General features: G+C 41.2%; 1 protein-coding gene across 7 annotated transcripts in view; it reads left to right on the top strand.

Annotated features, from left to right (window-relative positions):
• The window catches only part of RTKN2 (rhotekin 2), a 50,877-nt gene that overhangs the window by 1,145 nt on the left and 37,192 nt on the right, over positions 1 to 12,540 (top strand). For 4 of the 7 annotated variants that reach the window (XM_063164050.1, XM_063164042.1, XM_063164047.1 and 1 more), the window contains exon 2: positions 11,999 to 12,105. The gene's annotated coding sequence lies outside the window, so the exon portion shown is untranslated. Of the gene's footprint in view, positions 1 to 71; positions 1,471 to 11,998; positions 12,106 to 12,540 lie in introns of those variants that run through there. The other 3 variants (XM_063164043.1, XM_063164048.1, XM_063164045.1) reach the window with 2 other exon arrangements.

Below are 12,540 nucleotides of genomic sequence, written 5' to 3'. Positions count from 1 at the left end.
CGGAGCGACCTCCTCCGGACCCGCCTGCCGTGAGCACCTGGCCGGGGGCGTTCGCGGGGCTTTGCGGGGTCCTGTCAGCACAGCAAAGCAGTGAGTGAGCTGCGCGGGGTGTGCTGGGGTGATGCTGAGGGATAACGCAATCTAAAGCACCTAAGCATCAAGACAGGACTGGCACATGCAAATAAGTACAATCTGGCCTTGGCTTTTAGGGGTATTCAGGGCTTTCTGGATATTTAATAGCCACTAAGTTTTGTAGGGTTTTTAGTTTGTTCACTTAGGGTTTTTTTTAATATGACCCCAATTTAGCAATTTAGTCTCAATATTTAGGGAGGGGAAGCAGTAATTGTAGTATTCCCATTTGGAGTATGACAAATGCATGTCACAGACACATAGAACGGTTTGGGTTGACCTTCAAAGGCCTTCTACTCCAATCCTCCTGCAATAAGCAGAAATATCTTCAACTAGATCAGGTTGCTCAGAGCCCTGTCCAATGTGACCTTGAATGTTTCCAAGGATGGGGCATCCACAACATCTCTTGAAACCTGTCCCAGTGTTTCACTGCTCTAATTGCACAAAATTTCTTCCTTAGATCTAGTCTAAATCTACTCTGGGTCTAAACCCATGTGATTGATGTTAGAGAACCCTGCCAATAAGCCCTCTGAATAGGGAGATGTGCTTCTTAACAGTTTTTATGCCACAGATGTGTGTCTATTTTACAAATTTTTGGAAACATGAGCAAGGCTGATTGTAGAGTGGCAGCCTTTTTGAAGTAATAGTGAAATATTGCTCTTCCTAAACCTAGTCCTTGAGGCCATACTGGTAATATGCTGCAGACTTTTTTTTTTTTATTACTGTGGGAGTACTGCAGTAAAGTTTAATTCTGTACTATTATGTCTGTTCCTTGAGCACAATATACAGGCAGAGTCTTAAACACTGAGAAAATCTGAGCACATTGATAGATACCTTTGATGTGATTAAGACATTCCCAGTAAATTATTCACCAGATGGTACATCAAAGGAAGTTACTCAAATTGCTTTTCAGAGCTTCAGCTAATCTCTGAAGTGTGTGGGCTACCATCCAGGCTGCAGCATTTTGCATGAGTTGGTTGTCCTTTATTACCTTGCCTAAATGTGGTGATTTGCCCTTCTCTTGTCATCAAGCAGTACCAAAGCCTAGAAAGGAGGTGAGGAGGGAATAGCTTTGAACAATGTTTGCTGCCAGATTTGGGACTCCTCATTTTTTCTTTGTAGGAGGCCAACACTGACAGGATATAACCATGTTTTGGTTCCCACTTTCTTGGCTGTTGCCCTCTACTGTCTAATCTCTCTCTGTTGTGCCCGTTGCCTTCCTGGCTCCTCCATGTCACAGGTACTTGGTGCTGATGCTCCAAGGTGCAGATGAATGCTCTACAAGATGGTGAGCTCAGCATGATGGGATGCTACCTGAGGCTTCATCCACATGTAGAAGAGGTGACGCCCACCTGCCCTCTCCAGCTGACAGTAATAAGAAGGAACATGGTCTTAAGGAACAGAAAATGTTGATGACTTTGAAGGAGCCCATTGTTCTGCAGCCTAAGCTATATGGGTTTGGCCCATGAGATCTGAAATCAGTCAACCATTTAGCCCCAGAAATTATTCTTTCAAGATTTCTTAGGGTTTACTTGCACTCCAAGTATTTATTTTGCTGGATTGGGATCCAGCTCCTCACGTCTTCAGTTTTCAATTCCTGATGCTGCCATTTAGATGTCCAGTTCAGTCATTCTCTCAGCATTTGGATAGGAGCAGACTCCCTTTAATACACAGTAACTGTGCAGAGAATGTGCATCAGCCATTAGATGTCTGAGCTTTATCCTCTCTGATTTAAATCTGGAGTGGGTAGAATCCACCCCTATCACTTAGACAAAGCCCAAATTGACACAGCCATGATGTAGGACTCTGTGAAATTCTGCCAACTGCTGGGGAGGCATTATCCTGTTTATTTGTATACATCACTCTCTTTCAAGATCTTTTTAAACACTTTGCAGTATAATTTCCAGAAGGATAAAAGTTATTTAAATGAAAACAGCATGTGCCAACCTGTTTGGTGCTGCAAGAGAGGTTCAATATTAAAAGTATTCAGCCTTTTTTCAGGTAGTAGTCTGCAGCTGTTGTACAGGGTCCCATCTGACCTTAAAATAGGTTAAAGTTTCCTTAAAGCTGATGATTCCACTTTACTGAAGGTAGATAGAAAAAGGAATATTATCAAACTGGTTTTCTTTTTACATGTTACTGTACTTGTTTATCTTATGATGTTTTATTTTTCTTATTCTAAATGAGGAACATAGGTGAGTCAGTTTTGTTTTCACTTGCCCTTCAATGCTGACATGTTTGTGGGAGCCTTTTTTATGTGGTGTAGAACTGGATTCACTGTGATGACTTTGGCTACATTCAGCAGCCTCTGATTTCCTTGTTTGTGTACTGGTTTGCTTTGAAAAGGTGTGTCAGAAATTTTTGTCTCTCCTCTTCACGCCCACGCTCCCCACACAGGTCTTCATTGCATGATCTAGCCAGTTTATAGGAGACATGAATTTGCATGGAATTACTTTTGGGGAAGTTTGCCTGAACTATATATGGTTTTATAAAAACCCACAGCTGCACATCCGTTGCCACTGCATACAGATGGGATTGGGAGTTTGGCTCAGTCCCCTCATTCTGTAAAGCTGTGCCCGAAATAGGTGTGCCTATTCAGCTCACTTAATTTGTATGCTGGGAAGGGCTGTGTTTTTCTCAGTGCTTGAGTGTGAACTACAGATGCACATAACTTGAGCAGCTGAAATTTACCTGCATTTAATACTTGCTGTCTTCCTGTTTATTGAGAGGAAGTAAGAAGTGGCTAGTAAAATCTAAGGAAAGACCTTAGAAACTTGAAAGAAGTATTTGAGTGATTCATGTGGCAGTGGTGCCTTAGATGAGGATTCATATTACCTTTACATGCAGATATATTCAGGAATCATCAAAGATACAACAATGTTCATTTTGCTGCCACTGGCACTCATACCCACACAGTAGGAAGGAGGCTTTTGGTGGTGCATTTTAGCATACTGATTGAATGGCACTGCTCGTGAACAGGAGGGAGGAGAACATGAATGTATGTGTTGAGTTTGTGACTCTTGGTGCTGGTTAGTTGTTGCCTTCTCCTCCTTTTGAGGGGCACTCCAGTCTGAATATCAGTCTTCCATCTTTTGAAATCATACATGAAGTCAAGTCTGTGTTTTCAAATGAGTTGCCACAGAATCAAGAGAGGCACCAAGCTGCAAGACTGCCCTTGGTCCTGCAGCAGCTTATCCTGCCTGGTTTGCAGTCAGCTTCCAGCCTTCCTTCAGGCTCTCCAAACTCATTATTATCCTGATGGGAAACCCCTGGCTGGAGCTGACTTCAGAATGTTGTTGAGCCTTCCTCTTCTCTACCCATACTGTTGCATGCTCTTATGGGAAAATAGAGACTAAAGGGTTCTCTTATGGGTTGATTTGCACCATTTAGTCCATACATGGTGAGAGTTTTCAGGTGTCAAATGGCTGTGAGCATATTTTCCCAGAGACAGGGGAAGATGGGCTGTGGGGAGGAGTGTCAGCAGGAGATATGGCTGGAACTTCAGCATTTTGAATTTTCTTCCAAAAGAGTGACTTCAGTTAGTTAGGAGGATAAAGAAAATATAACTACAACCTCTTGAGAGGAAAAGCTGTGAGGATTTACCTGCCAGCCAAGTGACTCTTTACTGTGCTTAGTTTGAAAGGGAAGAGGAACATATTGAGTTTCCAGTGCCTCTTCTTCAGAGGTCAGAAGTCTAAGCTCTGAGTTGTAACATTCATGAGAATAAACTGGAACCTTTTAACAAAGCCATTTCACTCCTGCTCTTCATGTGAGCAGCCACAGTGTAGCAGCACCTCTGTCTACAGCCCTGGGGCTGTCAGGATGAGGATTCCGTAGCTTTAAGATCAAAATACATTGCAGATGGTAATTTAGTGTTAAAGCTAAGATATTTCTGGGGGGAGCACTTTCTAACATGGCTGATAGTAAAGCCCAGGTAATGGAAGAGAAGAATCCAGAGCTCATCCTGTTTCAGTTTTAATTTATTTGAAAACATTGCTTGTTCCCATGTTCTGGCCAGGTAATGCTATCACATAATCCAAAATGGATTTGGGATCAAAAGGAAGGGACAGCACAAGCAGAGAAGTTTCCACACAACATCTGGCCATATAAACAAATCAATGGCACAAAGCACACAGTTCTTCCGTCACTGGTCTTTCTGGAAATTAAAATATCAATATGAATGATGATAGGTTTTTGCAAAATCATGTGTCCACTGAAGTTTCAATTAGCAGAACAATGGCCAAGTGCTGGTTGGAATGAAGCATTGGAAAGACAGAACCTCGGAAGGTATTTATGGTCCTTTCAACTCAAATTCAATTTCATTTCAAATTACAATTCAATTTCAAATGTCCTTTAGGCATTTTCTGTATTCAGATAAGAATTTTTAAATCATGAAGAAATTACCATTACATTTCCTATGTAGTATCCATACTAATATAACTTGGAATTATTTCATTTTCTTAAGTAAAATCTCAATTCATGTCAGTTCCTATAGCCAGGGACTTCAATGTACACTCAAAGAGAATTTGCTATGTTGCTTCTGGTTCCTACTGGCATGGGCTGCTTGGTCTTTGCTGTCACATATCAACAATCTTAACATATGATTTGTAAGGACCACTACATTTGGGCCACTTACCTACATATGATAATGCAATAACTCAGAAGGAACACAAAGGAAGAGTATACTGAAAAATATCCAAACTGTGGAGCATACAGTACACAGCAGTTCTTTCAAAAGGAGGAAAACCAAAACAAGAGGAAGGGAATAAAATGTCACTTTGGGCAATAAAAGGTATTTTATTCTCTGTTTACTATTACACAATGGTAATAAATTCAAACCAACAGGGAAACCTTAGCTTGGATTCAGAAGAATACTGACAAAACTTAGTAGAATGCTACAAACTTTTCTGTAGCTTGAGTGTAGTCATTTCTATTCCCTGAGAAAATTTGGCTCTGCAGCTTTTCACATTGATGTCATATATTAAATGATTCCATACATTAAATTCCCTTCTGCTCAGGGTACCTGCATCCCAAGTATCACACAGGGACACAGAAGACAGTTCAGACTTGTGTCTTTAATGTCATCTGAAAGTATATTGATTTTATTGGGTGCTTAGGGACAATTCTATTCCTTCACACTCTTTCCTCTTTTTTCTGATATTCATGTGAGCAGTTCACTTTGGTGTTTGCATTACATGTAAAGGTCTGGGGGATCAGCTATTGCTGTCCTGGGAGAATGACTGAGGCTGGAGGCTTCTGCTGGGTAGGACTCTGAATGGGGGGTATGAATGAGGCTTTCAAAGTTACTGGAAAGAGGCTCACTTAAGCCAACAGCCTTTCTATATGATAAAGAGAAGCCACAATCTACAGGAAAGGGACAAACTTAGAAGAAAAGTACAGAGCACTCATTAGTTCCTACATGGTAGTGAGATGAAAGAGCCCGGTTTTCTCCAGTGTTTTAGCTTTGCTGGTAACATGCAGTTTTCAGATTGCAGCCAAGCAATGCTCAAACTGGGAAGGAAAAATGATATTTTTCTGCACAGGCTGCACAGCTCTTCTGGAGTCCTTTGCCTCTTCTGCAGCAGATCGCATGTGACAAGGACAGATATCTGTTAGATGGGGTGAAAATCACCTGAGCATGAAAGCAAGGCAATTGTTTGTCTCTTGTTGCAGCCCTGCTCTTCTCTAAATAGTACTCACTATGGAAGTGTTAGGCAGTGTCTTGCTGCAGAAATGGGCCTCTGTTTACATATGTTGTTTTGTGCCAAATGGTCTGTGTTAAAGCAATGTCTTGTGTAGTGCAAGCTGAGGTGAGTTTGTTCTTCGAGGGACTATTTAATTTCTGTTGTTATAATGAATGCTACCCTTTGCACTTGCTAAATCTGCAGTGTTCAGAGCAGGGTGCTGGACTGTCTTTAATACCACTTTGAAGGCCCTGCCTGTGAGCATGCAAGAAGGTTCTGTCAAATAGTTTTATGCACAAAGGAGCTTCTCAAAAGAAGGCTCTGAAGTCAATGACATGTTCTTATTCACTGGAGCTAAAAAGTGCAGTGAACTAAAGATATGTATGCAGGTAGCAAACAAATAGACAAGCTGTGCTCTAGAAAATGTAACAGATACATATCCTTGGAAAAATTGGATAAATAAAAGGCACAGTCCTTGGGAAATACTGTGCTCCTGCCACTGCCACACGTGCAGTGAAACATAGATATATTTACAATTTGAAAGATAGGTAAGAGTCAATATGTAAAAAATTCCTGAAAACAGAGGTTTTCACATCCACATCTATCTCTCAGGCAGTAGGTCTTGAAGGCTGTGTGACCAGACACTTCTAGCTCCATCTGAGGCTGGGAACTGAAAGAACATGTGTTCACCAAAGGAGAAAAATGTACTGGGCCATGGTGTTTTCTATCTTTTCCTCAATTTTTTTTGCCCCCAGATGGCTGCTAACTTTATATAATTTGCAGCCAAGGATCCTCCCACAATGAGCAGGAACAGAGCCCAAACAGATCTCATCCAAATGGGGCTTGGTTCTATCTCCAAACTGATTCATGCCTATGCTAAACTCAGGTGAGCCTTCCCAGCATGCAAAATTCCCCATGCAGTTTCTCTCCAAGGCTTTAATGAAGGCTGCAGCGCTACCTGTGATTAAAGTGCCTTTGAAACATTTTATCCCAACTCAGGCCATTTGGTTAGATCAGTAAATTTAGTTTAGAAATGCTCAGAGGTGAAACCATTAGTAAGTAACAAGAGAATGATTCATTCCTTACAAAAATCTGATGCCTCAGAGGCATAGCCTGGAGAAGTTGTTTGCCATGGATGACTTTCTAGCCAGCTATTGAGATGACTGCCAATAAAGTACACTTGGTGGCATGTAATGGATTGTAGAAGAATAAGAGATGGTGCTGAAGGCAATCTCACCCCTGAGGAGTTGCAGCTGTACTAATTACCAAGGATTAGGAGCAGGCCTGCCTTTAATAGGCCACAGCTGTGTCCAATTAAGGCTTACCTTTAATAGGGCACAGCTGTGTCCAATAAGGATGGGTGTTAGAAAAGGGTGGGTTAGGTGCTGAGAGGGGAGTTGGAGAATGTGCTGGGAAGAGGAAGGGTCAGGTGGTTGTGTAAGGGACAGTAGGGGGTCAGGTGGTCATGCAGAAGAAAGACAAAAGGAGTCAGCGTTGTGAGGAGATGCCTATGAGGACTCCCAGAGAAGGTATGAAGGTTTTACACTAAGGTAACAATCCATTATGGTGCCAAAGATGTATGAAACTTATTACCTCTAAAATTGTCTGAGAAGTTCTCCACCAACCTAGCAATGTCATGCCATAAGATAATTTGAAAGGAATGCCTAAAAAATTGTGTGACTAAGGTGGTAATGAGAAAAACCTGTTCAGATTAGTAATGTGTGTACTGCCTGCATGAAAGCTGCCAGTGAAGTTCTGGGTGCTTCAGTGCCTGGTGGTGCCAAGTGGCTGTTTAAATCCATTCAGCGAGAGTGTGTTCTTGTCTGTCTAGCCACACGTGTGTGTGAAAGAGCCTGTCCCTCACAAAAGTGTGAGAGAGATGGACTTTTGGAGGGAGACTTTAGGCAAAGGGCAGATGAGGAGCAACAGCCCACTTGCATCTTTCAAAGCTCCCTCCTGGAGCTTCCACTACAGATGGAAGTTAATACACTTCTGCTGTATGGCAGAGTAGGGGTATTATCAAAAAAAATAAGACTCAGTTGTGAGTGTCCATGCTATGAACTAAACTAAGAAAAAATGGTCTTCCTTTTAGGTAGTGGCTTGCTTTTGCTGGTGTTTTCTCTCACAAAACATAATGCCTCGTCCATGTAAGCAGATAAGGCATTATATTATACATATCTATGTAATGCAGATTGTTTATGGACAGGGAAGACATTCCTGAACAGAGAAGGAATAAAAGAGAGCAGAGATTTTAACTTGTTGGTTAAAACAGACTTGGTGAACAAACACTGTTAGCAGAAAAGTATTTGGGGATTATCTTGAACAGGTGTCCCTCTGTACCAGATTTGTATAACTTCCCCTCTGGATCTGCATTGGCTTCTTAAAGAACCTGTTATAAAATGCACTTGCTGTTTGTTGGTTTTTCTTTAAACATCCTGATTGCTTTTTGATGACACTGTACAAACACACAGTTAGAATCAAGTGCTAGAAATATCTTCCTAGAACTCAAATTGATTTTTAGATAAGAAAGTAAACATGTGCATGTGTGCAAGTCATGCATGCATCCAGGCAGAACTAGTTATTTTTATTCTTCTAGATGAAATTGTCTGTAAAAACATGAGGTGCTATTTATTGTTACCATAATTTTAATTTAAAATTCTAACAGTGACATGAAGTGTTGTCTCAGCTCATTTAACAGGCTGTGAAATGGTTAGAGGGATGATAGAAATGTCTGACAAACCAACCTCAGGTAAAATGTAGTTACTCATATTTGCTACTCAACCCCTGATTTTCCATAATGATGAGTAAAAATGGGTCATTTTGTTAGGCAAAAAATATTATTAGCAAGAAGTGTTTCCATCTCACATTGAGGAGAACACATGCACAGCCCAGTTTCATTCCTTCCCCATGGTTTGACTTTGAGGGGAACTGGAACTAAAAACAGCTGGGCTGGCTTCCTTCAGTGCAGCTGGGGTAAGCTTGAAGAGAGGGTGTGCTGCACATCAGCTCAGCCACGGGGTGTTCTCGTGGTGTTCTTTGCAGCAAACTTCTGCCCCTGGATTCTTCTACCCTAAGGAATGATATCCTAGTCCCTCCTACCTGTGAATGGACAATTTCCATCCAACACCACAGTGATCCCACAAAAAAGCATCACCTGTATAAAAGATGTGGTCTGGCTCTGGGCTGACATCCCTGCTGGGGTCCCAGTATTGGCTGTGATGTGACAAGTACTTCTTGTTGCATTATGGCTCTTTTGAGGTTTCAAGGAGGCAAGTTATTCCACACTGGTATTGCACTCTGAGGGCCAGAGGAGGTGACTGGATTTAGGGAGAAGTGGGGTGGAGGCACAGCAACTAGGGATGCTGAGAATAGAAATGTTATCTGGCAGTTCTAAAAACTTCAATCCTTTTATTCCTATGGATGTATTTTTTTAATCTAAGCCCTTGAGTGGATGAACTGTTCAATATTTATTCAGTATCTATTTCTGTAAGAAACAGGACATAATTTGCAAGCCAGATTTTCCTTAAGGACCAGAGGCTTAAAACCTCTGATAGAAATTTCCAGCTAGTAATTGTTATGTTGCACATATCAATAAATATATTGAAAGTAATAAGACTTTTTTTCTGTGCTGTTTTAACAAAATAATATTGACGTTAATATTTCTTGCTTTGGCTCACTCTTTCTTGGCCTGATCTGTGTGACAAATGCCCATTTATGCAGCTGGGACCAAACTCAGGACAGAAAAATGCAGAAAAACTACAGCTTTGTGGCAAGGCAGGAAAAACTAAGTAGCTGCAGATGGTTGTAGCCCCAAGTGTGACTGGGAAAATTACTGAGAAAAACCAATCTTGTATGAATGAGAAACATTTCTTATGGTTAAGTGAGAGTTTGCAGGAAGTACAGATCCCTGTCCGTGCTCCTTTGAATATCCTCCCTGAGACTGAATCCAAATAGTGTGTGAAATGCAAAGTTAATTTATACTGGGCTAGTGTGCCTCAGTTATTGTGCCAGCTGTCACCTCAAGATGTGCAGTGGTAAGGGTGAGTCACTATTTACTTCTGCTGCAGTGCAGGGGGAACTGGAGTGCAGGTGCCTGCACAGAGGGCAGCTGATGTTGCTTGGTCTCCAGAGCACATTGCTGTGTTGCTTTTCTCTCCTTAGATACCTATATTCCAGTACTTGGAAAAATCAGACCCAACCACAAACTCACTTCAGATGGAGATTGTTTCCAAGTACTGTGTTCTGCAGAGATATTCTGCGTTGTTTGGGAAAAACAGAGACCATCTGTAAATACTTGGCCTGGATCTACCTTCAGGGAAAAAGAAAAGGAAGCCAGTCCCAAGAAGAGCTAACTGGAGAACTGCTCCTTTTACCTGAGTGGCTGCTATCAGAAGTGGGTTTACACCTGCTCTCACAGCAATAGGTGGAAGTCCTCTGTGTCTCAAAAGGAAGATGATTTTCTGGCATTATTTTCTCATATAGGAGTTTATCGTTAGATTTTTGATATTCTCGGTGCATGTAATCACCTTTTCAGGTTCAAAGTGGCAATCCTGTGACTTCTCACTTGCCTCTGCAAGATCAATTGAGAAAAATCCTAACAGGCCTAACCCTGGAACCAGCACACAGAGTGCCCAGTTAGATTGTCCCAGGACACAAACTGAATTCACCAGCACACTGCCTAGCAAACATTTGGATGCAGCTGTCTCAGATGGGTATTTTATACACCAAATGCTACCTGCAGTAAATGCCCAAGAAATCAAACCAGGACTCTGTAACCAACAGAGGAATCCTGGTAAAAGGCATGGTAAGGAAGTGTAGAATCTCCAGGATACCCTCCTTGTATGGAATGTCCCCATAATATGGAGCTGAAAGGACCTCTCTGGGTTTAAGCAGCAGTGTTATTTTTGTGTATAAATTTCCCTCTATAAGCAATGGAGTCAAGCAGCCAATTTTGATCACCTTTGATTTTGAAAGGAATTAAAGATGACCTCATTCTTTCAACTGCTGTAAACATAAAAACTGGAATAGAAAAGACAGACCATGTAGATTTCTAAACTTAGGGAAAGGCTGCAAAACTTGTGCCTTGTTAGACCCTGTGTGTCCACATTGTCTTCTCAGCTGGAGAAAGGCTTCTAGTGAAGCTCTCAGCCACCTGGGAGGATCCTTGTCCAACAGGATACTTCTGATGGGCTCAACTCTGTGCCTGTGTGGGAGCCACATGTGAATTGGCTTCAAAACCAATGTCCCTGGTCTCCCAAGCAGAATGCGTGTGACTGGTGTACCTTGGTTAGTCACTCATCCACTGTCTTGGGTTTGGGAAACTTGAGGATGTAGAGGACGATCAAAGTGCAGTTTCAAGTCATGCAATGTTTAGTTTGATTGTTTTCAGGTTTGATCTCAGGAACTGTTTTCCGAATTAACATAGGGATGAATTTTATGTAACTTACTATTTCTGTTATAAAATGTATTTTGAGTACATTTATCTCTCATGGTGATTCAAAAAGGCTACATTAATTTAATCTGAAGGCATTTCAATATAGGATTTACATCAGAAATACTGGGAGGAGTCAGTTTCTGGCATCTGGAAAAAGGAAAAATAATTCCTTGTGTGTTCTCAAGCTTTACAGTTTCTTTTAGAAATTCTACAGGAACATGAAATGATCAACAAAATAGTTTATTGAAGCACCTTGGTATCCATGTTTAGTTGATGGCATCATACAGAGATGTGATCCTGGTGCCATTGGGAGCATTATAGCAGTTGGAGGAGAGCTGCAGAACATTAAAAAAAAAAAAAAAAAAAACTTGAGCAGAAGATGAAGAAGCTCTCAGGATAAAATTAATCTGAGAACACCTGAAATAGCAAGAGTTTATTCTCAGCTGTTCTGGCTGCTCTGTCTAATTATGGCAGGAAGATAAGGGTGATACATTCTAGCTGACTTGGGCACCTGCATGTTATGGGATGACATCTTCAACAACTGGGTCCATGACTACCTTAGAGAAGGAACCTATTTCACACTGCTCAGCTAAGAAAGAGCCTATAAAGTTTTCTCTTACCATAACTTTCACCATGATAGGGTTAAGCTTTAGCTCATTGTTAGACAGATGATTAATTTTCACCTCAACCAATCAAAACTGAGCCTGAAGTGCATTACAATAAGGTAGTTACCCATATTTTTGTTTTGTAGGACTACATGTTGCCTTTCTGCCCAGCTAAGAGATGGAGAGACTTTCAACTGACCTCTCAGCAGGCTGAGATGAAGAAATGAGTCACTGAGCTCCAGTAAGTGGTCAGGTAAACACCCTAAATTCCAGTCTCTGCCCATTTCACCAATCTGTAGTGGTCACACACCATGGCAATTAAAGCCAGTGGCAATCAATGGGAACAGTTTGCTCTTCAGCTTAAAATTAAATAAGTAGTCAGTTATAAAAAGCCTTTGCAATTCTTTCCCACGTGTCCAGTACAAATCTTCATAGATTTCTATTTAGGATGAATCTGAAGAGGAATTGAATGCATTTCTACTGGCACACTCTGAATTCAAGGAGTAGGTGTAGCAAGCTGTGGGAACTAAGAAATTAAGAAAAATACTGCAGTGCTGTCAAGAGTAGGTGTAGACATTTTGTACCTGCTAAACCAAAATGATGGGCCTAACATTTAAAATAATATGCTGATCTAACACTTGAGCAGAACAGTGATTTAGATAGACAATGATCTTTTCTCTGCTATCCA

This window comes from Melospiza melodia, chromosome 9 (assembly GCF_035770615.1).
Source record: "Melospiza melodia melodia isolate bMelMel2 chromosome 9, bMelMel2.pri, whole genome shotgun sequence".
In the NCBI taxonomy this organism is placed as follows: domain Eukaryota; kingdom Metazoa; phylum Chordata; class Aves; order Passeriformes; family Passerellidae; genus Melospiza; species Melospiza melodia.
The sequence above is the reverse complement of the archived record's forward strand: the minus strand, read 5'-3'. Positions and strand labels throughout refer to the sequence as shown.